Raw genomic sequence first — 18,219 nt, forward strand, 5'->3', positions numbered from 1 at the left:
CACACAATGCACCCTTTTCCCCAGCACTTAAAAATACCTTCCTGAAAAACGTGGGGAACTTTGGTAACACCCACACAGAGTACTGATGGAGCCCCAGGGGGAAAGTCCAGGTCATTCCTAAGAACAAGGAATCTCCCTATAGCATAAAGAATCCCATTTTCCTAAACTTCTCATAGGGGATATTTTAAGCATCCTCATAACTTTGAGTGACGTTTGCTAAAAGCAAGGCATCAAAGCCCTCACTCCAGGGCTCTGCCAGGACAAGAGGACCAACAGGTCCCCTCGGTGGTGGCAGATCTGCCTTCTCCATGCAGCTCAATGGAGCACTGGCCCTGAGGGCCACGGCCACTCGGTGCCCGAGAAAGACGATCAGTCCGCAATTTTTCCAGGGGGTTAAAGAGAAAGAAAGAAAAAAGGCTTTTTCTACCGTGGCCCCGCTGCTGCTCCCAGGGCTGGCACCCCGTGAGCAGGAGCTGCTGCGAGGACGGGGCCGGGATGCGGAGGTAGGAGGTTTGGGCGCTGGAGGCCGCTGTTGCTCCGCGGAGCCGGACCGGGGCCGCAGCTGGAGGTCGGGGCAGCCCCGGGAGCGGGCACGGCGAACCGGCACAGCCCGGCGGGTCCCGCAGCCCGGCGGGGATCCGGTCCGGTGCGCGTCCTCCGGCCCGGCGGCCACAGAGTACCGGCAGGGCTCGTTATGGGCTGGAGCATCTTGGCGTTCCTCGCGAATCATAGCCCTTGAACAGATGTCTGGTTGTCTTTTGAGCAAATCAAATGCTTTGTTCTTAGCAAATCTTGAAATTCAGTTTGGTTAGAAACAGCTGCTTAAGTCCTCTTTACGTCCTTACGCGTTTTCTTCTTTGAAGAGGTGGCTGATGCATTAAAAAAAAAGTGCATGATCAGGCTGAGAAGAAAGCTCCAGCACTCACTTGAAATGACAGCTGCAGCCAGATGCAGCCGGGGGGTGGGGGGACAGCAAACCACATCTTCCCAGGTCTGCCAGCAAGTCTGCGGTCAAGGGAGAGATGAAAAACGGCTCACTTTGCACCTATGTAAAATTAATGCACTGAAGGAGTGCATACTGCATCTATGCTTTCGCTCAAAGGGGATACTGGAAGTGTACCTCCCTCAACTGGGATATTTCTAATTCTGCTGCATCACGAGGGTTGGAGCACAGCATTTACCTTAGAGCTCTGCAGCCAGGGGGTAGGAAGGCAGCCTGGGCCCCATGTTGCTCACTCACTGCACCTGGACTTTGTGGCATGGTCAAATCCAGCTTAGTGGTCCAGATTGGTTCCTTCCACCCAGACAGCACCACTGAGGTTGCGCTGAGGCCAACTAATGCTGAGAAAAATATCTTTCCTGTTCATGTCTGTTCTGGGAAGCACCACCCAGTATTAGCCAAGAGCATTTGTTGATGGAGCGAGGTGCTGTCCGAGCTCACAAAATAGGGGTGATATTGGCCAGATGGCTGAGCAGCGTTGCATCTCCCCAGGCGCTGTTCTGACAAGGACTAGGATTTCTGCTAAATGTCAGTCACATCCATTTCACAGCAAGATCCATTTCAGGCTTGAGACCAATGAGCAGCAACAGAGGACCAAAGGGCCACCCTGCACAACGGGCAGACCTGGTGGCAGGCTCCCAGAAGGGACCAGCTTCAGCCCACATCCCAGTTTTGGTGTAAACAAACCTCCATCAGGCCTTGATATTGGGGTGGGAGTCCTTCAATACAGTGTCATAGTCTGGTCAGTACCTCCAAAGCAGGCCTGGGAGCAGCCTGAGGGAGGTGACAGTGACAATGACCAGGCAGCCAGGGACAGACAGCCCTGGGCAGCATTTGCTGATAGGTTTCTTGCAACTTAGACTTTTCTGCCAGCAGAAATTTTGGTGAAATCCAGCTAAGGAAACCCTCCCTACATCGACTCTGATAATGCTCCACAGGGAAATACTTATTCCTATCATTGATGGCATTTGACTTTATAATGTCAAGATAACAAACTGCTAAGTCGAGATTAGAACAGCAATGAGGAATTTTAAAGACACAACGCTTCAGCTGAGCAGAAACCCTGGAATTTTGGTAGCTTCCAAATATTTCTGTTGGAAAGAGGCAGCATAGGCACAGTCTTCACCCACTGCAGCCTTCCCCCATATAAAGGCTTCTATTTTAACAAGTTTCCAACATCAGGTTTGCTTTTCTGTTCCGAAAACAAGCAGAGCCCCTCTTGTCCCTGCTGCAGCTGCCAGGGGCACTCTGCAGGATGTGTGCCACTCCAGGAGATGTTTCCTTTCAGGGAGTCACGCTGAACCCATTTTGGAAAGCTGGAGAGAGGAGGTTCCTCACTGCAGAGGTTGAGCAGGAAGTGGGCTGGAGTACAGGTCTTTTCCAAAAACGTAAGCACGTGACTAGTTGTGTGAAGGAATACCACCACCAGAAAACCAGAAGTCATGTCCTTCCCTGCACACCCTGATGTGATGATGCTCACATCACTGGTGGGTGCTGGAAGCTCTCTTTTTCTGGCAGATGGTGCTAATGCAGCCCAAAGCCACAAAGACTTCAGGCTAGTGCAAGTGTCCAGCTTGCAGGCTGCAAATGTCACTCTCAGGAACCAAGAAGTGATACATGAATCAGAGATCCCTAGCAGCCCTCTTTCCTGAAGTCAGCATCCATGCTGGGGAAGGGGAACAACAGCCTGCCCTGCAGAAGAAGGGTGCTCCCTATGTCCCCTACCAATGTCCTCACAGGCACAGACAGTGCAGAAGCCCAGGGGCATGATCCCAAGGGCCAGGTACTGGCTGAAATGCAGGGGACAAGCAGTAGTAAGATGACACAAACACCTGATGTAAAACAAGATAGAATGAGCTGCCCCAGACCCAGCCAGACACTAAACAGCCACGGCTTCACTGCAGTTTTTATTAAGCTGAAAGCATTTCTGAATGCCCCAGTGCTCAGACAGGATTGGAGTGTTGCACCATGGAGTAGAACAGCTGCACCAGCAGCTCCCCTCTGGCTGCAGACCTTAACCCTACCACCCTATTCCACAGCCATTGTCCAGAAGTTTTGGTGCTCAGCAGCAGCCACCAACATGCCTGAGAGTTTTGCAGCAGCAGAGCTGCCCACACAGCCTATGGGATGCTGCCCGACTGCACAGAAGAGATGAGCACAGCAGGTAAACTACAACAGAGTTCAAGGGCAAGGTCTTTCCCTGAAAAGATTGTTTGAAAGATTAAAGATAATGCGGCTCAGTCAGGAAACGTCCCATTGTTCCTGCTGTTCCTTCCTAATCTGGATTGATAAATAGCTCCCAGCGCTGGGAAAGCAAAGCAGCTACCTACTTACTACTCCCCCAAAAGTTATTAGGAAAAGTCATTCACATCTGCATATACAGAAGCAAACAAGCATTTTCTGGTCCCACTTCTGGCACAAGCTTTCCACCCCAACTCAACTCCTTTTAAAGATAATTCCTGCCTCAGAGGCAGCTAATTATCCACAATGGTAAGTCTATACTTTCCAGCTCTCTTGAAGCCAAAGCACAAGCTTTGACCTAAATAGGACATCAGGACCAGAAAACATATATTTAGAGCTGCATAGCAGAGCTGTCACTCTCAGAAATAAAGCTCATGAGAGCAAGGCCTCCTGCCGTAACCAGTCCTGACAGTGGAAATTTCCCATGAAAACAAATTCTCATCACTGGGGGCTTTGGGTGGGTCATGCAGCTCCCTGGTGAGGCACAGCGCACAGCTTTCAGGTTTTTGGGTCTCATCTATGTCTGCAGTTCTCACCTGTTCCTGGAAAACCCAGTCCATAGGACACGAGGTAATGGCCTTAAGTCGCACCAGGGAAGGTTCAACTAGGTTGGATATTAGGAAGCATTTCTTCTCGGAAAGAGTAGTGAAGGTATTGGAAGAACAGGCTGCCAGGGAAGTGGTGGAGTCACTGCTTCTGGAGGTGTTCAAGAAGAGGGTATATGGGGCACTGAGTGACATTGTCTGTGGTGGCCATGATCAGGGGCTGATGGTGGAACTGGTTCATCTTGGTGGTCTTCACAGTTCTACGAAAGCATTGCCTGAATGACACACCGAAATGCAAGCACAGGAACGAGCTCCAGAACCAGGTCATCAGGGACTGCGCATGCTGGAAACAGCAGGATTGTCATCCTGAAACCTTTGAAGGCTTCCTCATCTGAAACCCCTACATACACATAATGGCCAGCAAAGTGGAAGCCAGAGATGCTCAGCACGATGCTCAGGTGGCCCCTCCAGCCTGCCACGGTACACCAGCTTCCACAGAGGGAGTGTGAAGGCCGTTCTCTGTTGTTGCTGAAGGCATTTAAGTTTGAAGAGTCCTCCCAGAAGCTCCTTGACTCCCTGACCCCGAGAAATGAGCCAGAAACCAGCCTGGGACACAGAGAGCCTTCACAAAACTGTTTCAATTCAGCCAAGAGGCGGAAAGGAACCTCGGAGGATGACTAAAAATATCCCTGCCAACTCGTACTCTGGCACTGTGCCTAATTGGGCACTGCCCACATCGGGAGCAGATATTCCTGTGAAAACCCGGCGCTGTGCGGCTTCGCTGGGCAGGCTGCAGGTGGGAGCTGACAGCAACGCCTGCCCCTGGATAGCTGGGATGGGAAACGTAAGGAGAGCGGCAGGAGGTGCGTAAATGTAATTTTCTCTTCCTCTGATCGAGCGTGCTGAAGAATAGCTTGCCCATGTTAAGACAGTGTGAATCCACTTTGTCAATATATAGAAATCACGAGGCTGTTGCGCCAGTCAGGGCAAGAGGTTTTTTTTCTAGACTGTCAGGGGAGACAGAATTCTTTAGAAAAATCAATGAAATTTAAATGAGGACATTGGAATGGCTGCTCAGCCCCAAAGGCCCACCTAGGCAGGTACTGCGCTTCCAGCACAACATGTCCTCCACCAGGAGAACACGGCTGCACTGTTCCCTGCGGCACCACGGACATGAGACACACAGTGATGTGAACGGCACAGGTCACTGCCATCTTACTCCCTCCAACCTCCAATCAGGCAGCCTGGGAGGTTTGGGTGGACCTGAGAGCCTGGCAACCTCAACTGGAGGGCTTGGCCAACGTCTTGTCTAGCACGACTGAGGGGACCTTGGTCCCATTGGCAAAACCAGACCTTGGAATCGCAGCCCCATTGCTGGCTCAGACCTCGTCTGATGGTAGCCCTGGCATTGAGTCCTTCCAAAATACAATCAACAGCCACTCCATCGCTCTAATATCATGATAATAGCCATAAATTAATGCAGTGTTAGAAAATAAACCTTGAAGGAGCCTAAGGAAGTCACAGCACAGCTAACTGTAGCAGATAAATTCTTTTCAAAGGCTTCCAGTAATGGAATTTCTACTGCACCTAAAAACCACTTCCCAGCATCTGTGTCTTTCTGGTTTGGCTTATATTCATGACATCTTCTCCTGGCCATGAGAGACAGAGGAAGAAACGTTTTCTTCCTCTTTGCAGTAGCTTTTTACACATTTGATGAGCTTCACACTCCTCCTGTTTTACCTGTCTTCAGTAAGCAATTTTCTTTCTTTCCATCTCTTCTTCTAGGCTGGATTTTCTCTCCTTCCTATGGCTCTCACCCTAATCCAAACCTGAAATCTGTTGCTGATTCTTGGGGCTGGCTCCATCGAGCCATTTCTGCTGGCATTCTATAGGAGGCCTCTGATCTGGAAGTACCACACATTACACAGAGCACTTCTTTGGCATTTCTGCTTAACTGATGCACCACACCAACCATTTCACCTTTACAGCTCCCAAACTCCATCAAACTGTTCTTGCTCACAACTGCTCCTTTCACGTCTCAAAAGCCCACAGGGCTCCCAAAGCCTCACAGCGAGCCCTGGTGATACCTGGCCCTTCCAGCTCTATCAGCACACATCTCCACTAACAGACAACATCTCTGCCAGGTCTCTGCTCGCCCTCCTGCACTCTATTTGCTGTCCCTGCCTCGCTGCAGGCCTGAGCAATCATTAGCTGCAATACGAGCCTTCATTTCTAGTATTTGTAAATATTTTCTGAACTTTTTTTCTCCCCTTCTTAAGAATCTTAAAACTAGGTCACAAAGAACAACTGGGATATTTATGAATCAGATTTGCCTTTGGCTTTTTTTGATCAAGAATGCTATTAATGGGCTCAGCTGTCAACATCAGGACTAACTTAATAAATGCCAGACATTTCAGTCATTAATCTCCAGACTGCATACTTCTCGTCCTTCTAGTGCTGGCCTGTTTACATAAAGATTCTCTAACCTTGGTGCTTCCATGCTGGTCCCAGACTACAGGAGGGGAATTCAACTCTTTGTCCATAGCCATCAGCCTCCTGCAGCTCCAGTCCCAGGGTGGCAGTGGTGCAGAGCTGGGGTCAGCACTGCGCAGCAGCAGGCAGCAGTTTTGCTCAGAGACAACGGCTGCCTTCCCTTGTGCAGCCTAATGCCACTGCAGGGCTGTATATTTTGCTGTTACTTTTGGACAAACCTACTCTGCAGAGAAATTCCAGCTACAGGAGTCAGCAGTTGGGTTCTAGCAGTACGCACTGAGGCTCAGAGATGGACAGCAGGAGAGGACAGCCACAGCCTTGCACACTGCAGGTCACAACAGCGAGCTGGTCCTTGGCCATCTCTGTGCAGGGACACGCTCAGTTGTCTAAACTTTACTCTCACCCTGGCTTGATGTGCTCTGTGTTTGGGGTTCTTTTTCTCTTTTTTTTTTGTACCATGTGGCAGCCTAATTACAGTCATTACATTGCCTCAAACTATTTCAAAGAAGTTACTACATATAATTACGTGCATGTAAGTGAGAATAACACCATGGCAAGCCCCACGGCACACACATATGCCAGAGAGAGCTGCCCATACTCCCAACAGAGCTAAAGGCAACAATTGCAGCACACTCCCAGCCCAAAATACCTTCCAGCAGTATGTTGGGTCCATCACCTTCATCCCAGAGTCACAGAATGGCTTGATTTGGGAGGGTAATCCTTAAAGATTACCAAATTTCAACTCTCTGCAGTGGGCTGGCTGCTCAGGGCCCATCCAACCTGGCCTTGGGCACCTCCAGGGATGGGGCACCCACAGCTTCTCCAGGCAGACACAATGCACGTCAGGACCTGTGCACTGCTTGCTACATTAGCAGAACAGGAACAACTCCTCCCGCAGTGTCATTTTAGCAGGTAGCCATCCCCCCCAAAACCACGGCAGACTGATTTCCAGCAGACCCATGGTATACACACATCATTTATCCACTGAAGAGAAACCAAGGAGCTAAGTTCCTGGATGTGTTTATTATGATTGGCCACTCTCACGCAGCCCAACAGGCTCCCACCATTCCTAATGAGAACAACATTCAGTCACACGTTGGCACTGCTCACAGCGGGCTGCTCCCTGGGGAGCCCAGGCATCGGCAGCACATGGCAGAGCAGAACAGGTTTTCCTGGGTCAGCCTGTCCCAGTCAGATCACCATAACATACTGGGCTGCTCCAGATGGAAAACCAGCAGAGAAGGATCTGCGTGCCACACAGTTGTGCACGTGAGGTAGATGAGGGCCCTTGGGAGCACCGTGTGCTCAGCCCAACATAACCCATGAAAACTCCATCCTCTTAGCTCCAGTTCCAAGATTTATTTATCCATTAGAGAGACCTCGGGGCCAAGCTCAGATCCTGTTTTCACAGCCACCAGCACTGTCCCATTGCTTTCCCACTCCTCCATCTACTCAGCAAACCCTCAGCAGGGTCCCCTGCCTCCGCAGCCGCCTCGCCGCTGCATGCCCTGCTATGGAGCGCGCCGCTTTGTTATGCAAAGGAGTACAGAGAGTCCCTTCCGTGCAGCGGCAAGCAACACAAACACTTCCTAAATGAGACCAGCCAAACCCAAAGGCAGATTCCAATTCAATCTCCCCATTCGGGAGACCGAAATTATTCCACCACACGCTTAGCTGCCAGGAGTTGTGCAAATGCTTTAATGAAGTCTGGACTGCACCAAGGCGAGGACATCAAATTAATTCCCAACGATCTTTGGTACAAAAGGAGTCCTTCATCTATCTCTCCATTCAAGTTTCTTGTTCTGGTTCCTTTCTCTTTTGGAATTAAGCAATGACAGGGTAAGAAGTAAAACCAGCAAAAAGAGCGTGAGAGAAAACCCCTCCAGCAGAGCAATGGGAGCACGGGCAAGAGGTGGATGTACAGAGGCTGCTGCCCAGCACAGCTGAGTCAATTAGAGTTCCACCAGCAGCAAACTGACTTAGCAGAAGCATATAAACCAGCTGGCTCTGAAACCAGCTTTGCATGTCTCCCCTTCACAAACACCAGATAGCCTTGGGAGCGCACACACACTGCAGTCAGCATGCAATTAGGGCTTCCTCTGAATGTCACACAGAGGCCATAGCCGGAGACGAGAAAGTGCCCTCTGCTCCCAGACAGACAACCAGGCACGTGGCACATGCATGGAAGATAGCCATGTCTCAACACTGTCAGTCTGCTTCACTGGGGCTGCTGTCCCCACAGCCACGTGTCCTCTCACTGGGGATGACAGCAGCCCAGGCTGGGGCCGAAGGCTGACTGTACCCATCTCTTCTCTTGCAGCACTGCTGGTTTATCACAAAATGGGTAGAATCTTCCCTGCAACGAGTGACTCAAATGAGCTGCGCCTAATAGACCATCCATCTCACTGACATTTGTTTTGGCATCTTTGACTGTTTCAAATCCCACTTATATCTGTGTAACAACCAAGATTACACCAGTCACAACCGCCATACAAACATCTCTATTACTGTCTGTACACTGGAAACACAACTTTTTTTTTTTTTTTTTTTAATTTCCCCTCTTTTCCTGTTTCTAATGCAACCCTGGCAGCACATTACACCAAGGCAGGAGGTTGTAGTGTGCTGATAATTATGTTGTCCAAACCCGAGATACAACACCAATATTGCCTGCTGGTACGAGGCACTGTGCAAACCTGTGTGGGCTTGCAGAGCTCAGGCACACTGTGCAGGATCCACAGGTGCCTGCTTTAATAACTAGCACTCAGCACTGTTCTCCTTTTCTCCCCTGAATAATCAGACAGGCTTGGCTGGTGCCAGGCACAGCGTGCATCACCTCTAATGCCAGACCCAGCTCAGAGCAGCCTGGGACACGTGCAGCCTTCCCATGGGCACAGGGTCTGGGCAGGGAAGCAAAATGTCACCTTGTCAAAATCTCTTTGGACATCTGAATAATGGTTGAAAAACCCATCTGCATCACCCTGCCTGCTCACTGCCAGGCTCTGGCAGTTTCCAGTCCCTGGGATGCAGCTGTCTCCAAAAAGAAAGGCATGGAAGGTTTTTAGGATGTGAAACTCGGGACAGTGATTTATGTTGATTTATATCTGTTTGGTTGACACGGCAGTGAAGGCTTCTCCTTCCCTACGTCCTCCTGCCTGCTTTGCACACCCCTGCCCAGGGGTTCCCCACCACACCTCTCTCCCCAGGAGAAGTTTTTTGATGAAATGGAAGCTTCCTATGGAAATGCTTCAAGTCTGCTGGATTTTTTTCCTCCTGACATTTCTGTTTTTTTTTTTTTTTTTTTTTTCCACTGGCAGTTTGTAAAAATGGACTTTCCCCATCATTTCTCCATTTCAGAGTTGTTCTCTTATATTTCACCAAACCTATAAATTAAAAGATGGACTCAGTGACCTTCATGGGTTCCTTCCAACACGGAATGTTCTACAATTCCATCTCTTTTAAAGAAAGCAGTTCCCTTGAGTCAAACAGGAGCATCAAGGATTTCCTTTTCCACAGTTTCCTAGGAACTTCTGAATTGCAACATTTCCTGCCCTTTTTCACATGGAATGTGCTGATATTCCTGACCACAACACAGTCCTCAGCTGCTCTATTTCTGCACACCCCAGGGCACTGCTCTGAACATGCAGGGCAGGTTTTGAGGAACTCTGAGAACAGCATTTCCCCCCTTCGTGGCTCACACTGAAGACTGAATGGGAAAGCTGGAGTTCCTCGGGATCTCTCTGTTGTGTGAGGAATCAGATGCAGGACAATTTCCAATGCCATCAAAACCCATATTCCCTAAAGCAGAAGACAGAATCACAAAATCATTCAGGTTGGAAAAGACCTCTAAGGTCATCTAGTCCAACCATTACCTCATCCCCACCATGCTCACTACTACCGTGCTGCATTTCCACACTTCTTGAACACCTACAGGGATGAGGATGCCACCATTTCCATGGGCAGCTTGTTAAAATCTCAAAGACCTGCAAAATCAGGGCAGAAGGTGCCAGAACACCCATACATCCACCAAGGTTTGAGCACGCAGATAGCTCTGCCTTTGCCAACAGCACAAATCCAGATCTCAGGAACCAGCATATGCTTCCAGCACACCCAGGGCTTCTTTTTTTCCCTGATATTCACTCTAAAAGTTTCCATCCTTTTCATGTACCAACTTGCTTACTTTGATCTGTGTTTTTTTTTCACCCGCAGTCAGTACAGCAATTCTACCAGATGTGCTCCCAATAGATTGTTTGGTACAAAATACCAAAGGAAGCATTTGCTTCTCCAGCCTCCCGCAGCACTGAGCACCTTCTTGGTTCCACAGCAGTGGGGTGATGATTCAGACCCCTGCAGGCTCCAAATGTCACAAAGCCCCCACATCCCAGCCATCAGGAAGCAGCTGCTGAAACATCTCAGCCAGCACCGTGCACTCATCATCAGCATGGGTAGGGGTTGGGACAGAGCAAACCCACAGCCAGCTCCATGCCTCCTCACAGCCCCTTTGGGCAGCAGAGCTCCCAGAAGCACAGGAAGCCCTCAGGAAGCTCTCAAGTAAATCCCATCTCTTCCAGGTATCAGATACCCTATGAGTTATATTTGATGCTACTTTGGCAGCAGTACAGCCATCCTCGAGCAGCCAGGAAGGGATGCCAGGAGCTATGAGCACTCAGATCTGTGAGGTCAGCAGCGCCGTCACCAGGAAAAAAAGATGTGCCAGGTCCTTAGTCAGATTTCAAGGAATGCTTTTCCCTCGAGTCCCAAATACCGTACACAACAAATTCAACTTTTCTTTCAGAACTCAACTAACCCCTATGCTTTGAGCCCTGTGGCTGGAAAAAAAACCTTGTCCCATGCTAGTCCCAGATCTGGCCGGTCCTCTTCCCAAATGAATAGGCAGACCTCCTATTCCTCTTTGCAAACCTCACTTGCACCTTGAGAAACACGCACACGACTTGAGATTACTGCCACCCCAAGGAGATGCTGAAGCTGAAATAATGCAGTGCTCTCACAGCAGCCCAACTGTGGGGAAAGAACACTTGCGCTGCATGGAACCATCACTGCCTGCCCTCACGTGCACAGGTACAGCTCATTGTGCTTCCCTCTGCTTTCCACACTGGTTTCCTCCCATGTGTTATTCATGGGAAAATAGGGTCCCTCAGCTCAAGCCACACACACAAGTCCAGGTTCTGCAAACACTGCCCAGGGCTGTGGGAGGAACAGTACTTATTTCCTTTCCCATCAGAAGCTTGTATTTATTTTCCTTTTTTTTTTCCATAAGAGGTTTTTGAGCATCACTCAAAAAGCCATCACTGCCACAAGAATCCAACCTGCTCCTTGCTTTGATCTCTGTAAGAAGGAAAGATCGACTCATGCTATTGCTGTGTTTTCTTACTTTTAAGGACACAGAAGCTGGGGACATCTGCCTGCACACAATGACAGCACTATGCAAGAGCCACTTCCAAGTCAGCTGCATGGCTGTTTTTTCCAAAGTATGTTTGGTTTGATTTCTGTGGGGGCTTGAAGTAAAGATGCTTTCAAAATAGGCTTATACATCCCCATGGGATGTTCACACATGTTATAAGAACCATACTCAAAAGCCTAAGAGAGCCAGAATTAGGATCCTTGAGCCAAAGAGCAGCAGAACCCCTCAGCTTTGCAGCCTTGGTTGCCACAAAGGTTCCACAACCCACCTCACTCTGTGATGTGGTGATCAGTGCTTTCCATGATGCTGCAGCAGGAGCCCACAGTGTCCTACAGCTCAGGCGTGCTCACACATAGAAGGAAGCCAGCATCTGTAAGCAGAGCATCTAGGTGAGAAACACAGCATATGATATTCTGAGTCAGGGGCTGCTGGGGGTGTATTTAGGGACCTACAGCTTCTGTGCAGAGATGATGGGCATGAAAGGTGGTGGGTGGTGATGGACTCTGAGGACCTGTGTGGCCCTGTACCTTCAAAGCCAGGATCATTGGCATTGAAGCTGCTTACAAGCCCTGTGTGCCACAAGGCAGCTTCATGCCTCAATGTGTAAGTCACTGCTGTTGCAGGAAACCCTCAAGGTTAAAAAAGAGAAGAAAAAAAAAAAGAAAATGAATTACAGCAACAACAAAGTTTTCACTTTAAGGTGAACTCTTTCTTCAAACCCCTTTATCGCAGTTTCTTTCATCCAAGGAGGGACAAAGATTACATGATTTGAAGGACACAGCTTGCAGGTTCTGACAGCCAGGAAGGGTTGCAGCAATGAAGGTAAATTGCTCTTCAAAGCTATGTTTTCATTCTACCTCTGGTTTGTCAAACCCCCACACTATGCCCATTCCCATTCAGCAAGGTGAATATCCCACCTGCACCTCAGCCAGCCCAGGCAGAAGCTGTAGGATGCTATAAGAGATCCCTACAAAACATAAAAGCCACCCAAAAATGTAATCTCACAGCTGTGTCTCCCCAAAAAGCATTAATGCACCTCACCTTCCTGAGCTCCACCAGGAAATAGCTGTAAGGAAGGGGTGGAGGAGGAAAAAGAACCACTTATGAAGCATCAGCTGCAGCCTAATTAAAGCTATTAGCAAGCTTTTAGTAGTGTTTATTAGCCGTTCCCAACATTGCTGAATGAAGCAATCCTGACATCAGCCTTCTGGCTTGTAAAGCTGTGCTACAGCCTAAGCTGAAGGAAGGGACAGGCTTAGAAAAGTCACATTGGCTACAATTACTGCTCTTGTGGCCATCCCTGAGTTCATAGAAATCAGTCCTAGATGGGGGGAGCATGGGAGAGGAAGCAGACCCTGCCGTCAGAACATCTATAGTTATGGGCTGTGTCCTCAGTTGCAGCTTTTGGGTCATTGACTCATTTTCAGCTGATGGCTTCACACTGCCTTCAGTTTTCTGAGAGCCAGAGACTGCAGACAGGATGGAGTTTTGTTCCCAATGCTATGGAGGAATCCATGCTGTGATGCTCAGTGTGTGTACCACAGCTGCCCATTGCCCACCTGCACTTCTCCATGCACACAGAGCAGTGACTGCTGCCCAGCAGTTGGGATGATATGTGCTTAGGGGACACAGCACTGAGCCTGGAGTGGCTGGGAACAAGCTGGCCACAGGGCAGGCAGGATTAAGGGAAGATTTACATCTTCTGGTGCATGAAGCACTCATCGCTCATTGCTGTTGGATGGCTTCAGCCTGCAAACAGTTTGCCTAACATGACATGTTTCTTAAATAGCCTTCCAAAGGATGTGCAGCCAAAAGCTGCAGCCAAAGGCTCCAATGGGGCCAATCTCTGCGGAGTCACTTACAGGGCGACATTTCCAAGGTATTTATCATACAGAAGAGACATTTCAAAATAAACAAGCGTCTTTTATAAATCACGGCCTGTACCCATGGGAGGAGAAGCTGCTGCCACTCTCCTGAGTGTACACAGAGCCTGAGCTACCTCTGCATTCACCTGGAGAGGATGTAGTGCAGAGTAACTCACTGAGCTGTGCCTCGTGCAGGGGATGCCATCCTTCATGCCAATTTACAGCCAATTCAGGAATTCAACAACCATTATTTATCACTGGGGCTCCCTGCTGACCGTTACCACGTCTGTGAGCAGTTAGGCAAAATGAGTTTCCAAATTAGTGCCTCTGCTTTCATTCCTTTCATGTCTGCCTCTGTTTATGAAGAATGTCAGCAAATCAGAGGATCCCACTCTGGGTAAATTACCTGGGAATTTTCCACATGAGAATGCTGCTGAGCCGGTGGTGGTGATCTCATCATTCTGCTTGCAGTGCCTAAGGCACCAGGAAAGGATCATCAGGTTGGAAAGATGCTTAAAACACCTGGTGAGCATGGATGAGATTTCCACATGCAGCACAGCCAGGCTGCCAGCCCCTGCAAGGTGATCCCCCCACTTATCAGTTACTAAACGAGTGGAAAACAGAGGTTGCTCTCTTTCTGATTTTATTCTTGGAGACAAGAGCTCTTCTCACCAGAGGTAAAGCAAACTGGGGTGAGTTTTCTTTAGAAGTAGAGAAGTGCCAGGTCCTGACTCGGTAGATTTCTGGCAACAGTTATGCCTTGGAAAAACAAGTTGTGTTGGCAGCAAAGTGAAGGACTTCTGTTTGCTGGGTCTGTGGATGTTTCTCCTAATCCTGAGCAGATGGAGCACATCTCCCACCCCGCGGCGCTCCAGTGATGTCTGCTCCAGCATTCCTGCACCATCAGAGCTCCCTCAGCATCAGGGCTGGGCTCAGGCTGCAGCCCCGGAGCTGCCAAAGGACATCAGTCCTCCCTGCAGAGCAAGAGCAGCGGGAGGGTCATCGCATCGTGGTGGCAGCCATTACATCTATCTGTGGCAGCTGGGCTAGGAAGGAGGTCTGCATAGGAACTGAGTCACTGCCCCTCAGCCTGCTGTTCCTCTGGGTGATGGGGGCCCTCAGCCCCTCAGCACAACGCTGCTGGAGGACAGATGAATGTTTCCTCCCGCAGCCGGACCCATGGATGTCACTGCAGAACAGGATGCTGCAGTCTCACTGCTGCTCCCAGCCACACTTCCAGCCCAGCTTTTGGGCTTTTAGAGGGGACCTTGTTCTCTCTGGGTATTAACAGGAAACTGTCCTCACTAATTAGCAACTCAGTAATGAACTGGGTAGGAAACAGTTCCAAATCCCAGAGCTGGGCTGTCCAAAACTCTGCTAGTGTTTGAACAGAATCTTTGGGCTTTGGCCTTGCTTTTTCTTCTTCCTTTTTCTTCCTTTTTCTTTTGCTGTTTTACATGTGGCCAAAGAAAACAGTGCTCTCCCGCTGCCCTTAGCCTTGTGTTACCATTCCTTCTTTAATGATTCTTCTGGGATCCACATGCCCCAAATCCCACACAGCTCCCATGCTCTCTCCTTGCCCTCCAGCATGGCCATGGTTGATTTTCATGCTGCTTGCCCTGTTTGGAAACCAGGCAGCAAGAGGAGGGGCAGGTGGTGCTTCCTTCCATGTCCCCCTTCTGTGTAACAGCAGGACAAAGCTCACAGAGGGAGCAGAGCAGGACGGTGGCTGAACATCACTCTGTAATGGTGGCTCCCCAGAATAAGAAGAAAACAGGACAAAAATAGACCACTGGGAGCAGCTCCCATCCTGATCCTTGGGAGCTTTCTTCCCTGCAGTGCTGCTGCTGCCCTTGTGGCTCTGCACAGCCCCTATGCAGCGCTGTGCTTGGGGGACTTGTTACTAAGCTGGGCAGCAGCTCTGGAGCATGCACACAGAGCTCCTTTAGTGGCTTGGCACCTTTGGGCATCCAACGTTTTGGTTTGACTGGGCTGCACTGAGTGAAGAGGAATTGCCTAGGTCCACATCTATGTAGGTTCCTCCCAAAATAATGCCTCCTAATTGTATCCATGGAAATTACAACTGCATGATGGCACTACTTAGTAGAGCAAATTCTCAGCTACAGAACACTCTTTTTCAACACAGACACTACCATTAGTGATGCATTTTCACCAGTGATAAACGAGACCCACATTCATATCAACCTGCGCCTACTGTCACTGTCCCCACTGCTGAAACGTACCCACAGCCTCACTGCACTACATCCACTGTTTGGTCTCCATAGATGTTCAGAAACGAATGTCAATGGGTGCCATTTTTTTTCTCACTGAGGAATTCATTTACCCATCTTTGTTTCATCTGTACATCCATGTCAGACGCCATGGTGTCAGACTGCCCCTTGCTGCCACCTGTCACATGGCAACAACATGCAGTGGCACACTGGTAGGAAGGTTCAGACTCCACTGCCATCCCACCAACATCTCTGCCTTTGATATCGTGGGCAAATATGGTAAAATAGGAGGTATTGCTTTCACAGCAGCCCTTAAAACAAATAAAAAAGGGAGCAGCAGCACCATGAAACTAGTGGGATATGTGACCTTGTTATTGTGAAACCAGCACATTAGGTTGGTTCAATGGCAGTGCTTTCCATTCCCATTCAGTTCTCAAAAGTGGACATGCCCAATCTTTGAGACATGTATTTCAAGCCCTGGAAAGGCTTTTGTGCTAGCTAAGGAAATAGCTACATGAAAAGATGGAGAGAGCTGATAAGGAAGAGGGTAAAGAGATCATGCTGCAAAGGAAGAAGGGCAGCCTACCCCCATGTCTTGAAACGCCCAAAGCATAAAGGGAGAACTGGCAGAGGTCAGGCTGAATTGGCTCTTGCAGAGGATGCGAAGAAAAACAGCAAGAGAAGTGTTAGCCTTACACATCAGAGGAAAAGAAGGAAAGAAAAAATGGAGCTGCTGTACAGGAAGGATGGGGCATGGATTAAAGCTAGGCTTAGCTCAATCCAAAACAAAAGCACACTATTTCTAATGTCCTGTGGGTGTGCAGAGAGCATGAGAAGACAAGAGGTGGAAGTAGGAAGCATCACATCCTCTGCCACCAGGAGTCAGGGGGCAGCAAGCTCCGGCCATGGGTCATGGTGTGGGGCAGGTTGTCACGAATGATGCTTTTGTCATACGTGTGAGTACTACCCTCTCCTTCCCAGAACTGCAGTTTTTGAGCTGCCATCTGGTTTCTCAATATTTCTAGGAAAATCCTTATCTGTGCTAAGCAGAAATTCGCGCCTGCGACATGCCTCATCTGCAACAGAACGGTCCCCCCCAGCAGCTCACAGCCCCAGCTGCTTGCACATGGGCTCCTGCTGCACAGCCCAGTGGTGCTTTGCTGATCTGCAGCGATTTACCCTTGAATTTCTCCCCCTCCTGCACCCCAACAGGAATGGCCCCATCAGCCCAGTTTCCCTCCAGCCAGGAAGGGGCCACAGGGGACTGCTGGAACCAGCACAAACCTAATTCAATTTCTACCCTCTTTCCCTTTTGCCTTCACTTCATTACAGATTATTATTCTTTTCACAGTTGATTCTGTTTCCAATTGAACTGCCTGGGGGCTGGCTCCTCTTCTCCAGCCGCTGTGCAACTTCTGCAGCAAGGCTCCTTCCCACGGACCCGTAGCCTGAGGCACAATGCTCATTTTGGAGAGACAAAGCAGCATCTCATTTCCAGTTAGTGGCTATTTCATGCGGCACTCAAACTAGACAAGAAATGACTTCTGCGCATGGAGTTACCAAAACTCCCATTGAATTGGGAAGATGAGTTGGGATGTTTGTAGGTGACGCATTCAGAACCATGGCAGGAAAGGTTATTGCTTCCATTCCCAGCCTAATCTACTGCACACATAACAAGCATACATTTCTAAATAAGTTGTTTCAAAGAAAAAGAAAAAAAAGAAAAAAAAACATTCCTTTGAAAAGCTCCACTGTACAACTTCACAAAGGTTTCTAAATATAGCTACTTTCAATGAACAAGTGCAAGGAGACCGGGCAGATGGCTTTGCATCTCTCTTGAAATCATGATAAGGTTGAAGGGACCTCAAAGCCCCCCCAGATCCAGCTTCTGCCATGGGCTGGCAGCCACTTCAGGCTGCCCAGGACCCATCCGTAGCATTGGGCACCTCCAGGGATAGGGCACCCACAACCCATCCCACCCTCCTTCACCACCACCTCGCATTACAGAGCTGCCACGTACTTTGCGCTGTAGCTCAGTGCTGTGCAAAGGAAAGATGAGGGCTCACCCCACAGATCCAAGGATGGTCCTTTTCTGAGCAAGTCCAGCTGCGTTTCGCTAAAAGATTTTTCAAGCATATTCCTAATGATCTGAATTGTTCCTGAGCACTCCCTGCAGGCTCCAGCCGGGTTTTGGGGGGAGCATGCTCTTCTGAGAACGCCGTTTCTTATTTTTGTCAGCACATTGAACATAGCCTCTAAATTAAAATCTTCTATTCCCAGCCTATTTTGATCAACTCCGCTTCCTTCAGCTTAAAAGATACAATAAGAATAGATGAGCTCTTGCAAATTAAAAGCCTCTCTTGCTTAACAAATTGTCTCTCCACAATAATTAATTGTCTGGAGAGAGATTCCAGCCCTAGGTTTT

General features: G+C 49.2%; 1 protein-coding gene across 3 annotated transcripts in view; it reads right to left on the minus strand.

Moving 5' to 3' along the window:
• LOC122185573 (serine protease inhibitor Kazal-type 5-like) overlaps positions 1 to 17,966 on the minus strand; it is a 71,716-nt gene extending 53,750 nt beyond the window's left edge. The window contains exons 1-2 of one of the 3 annotated variants that reach the window (XM_042881501.1): positions 17,861 to 17,966; positions 11,967 to 12,068 (exon numbers count right to left, since the gene is read on the minus strand). The gene's annotated coding sequence lies outside the window, so the exon portion shown is untranslated. Of the gene's footprint in view, positions 1 to 11,966; positions 12,069 to 13,969; positions 13,995 to 17,814 lie in introns of those variants that run through there. The other 2 variants (XM_042881500.1, XM_042881499.1) reach the window with 2 other exon arrangements.
• Between the last annotated feature and the right edge of the window lie 253 nt (positions 17,967 to 18,219).

This window comes from Lagopus leucura, unplaced genomic scaffold (assembly GCF_019238085.1).
Source record: "Lagopus leucura isolate 7727_CA_CO unplaced genomic scaffold, USGS_WTPT01 Super-Scaffold_100030, whole genome shotgun sequence".
Classification (NCBI taxonomy): domain Eukaryota; kingdom Metazoa; phylum Chordata; class Aves; order Galliformes; family Phasianidae; genus Lagopus; species Lagopus leucura.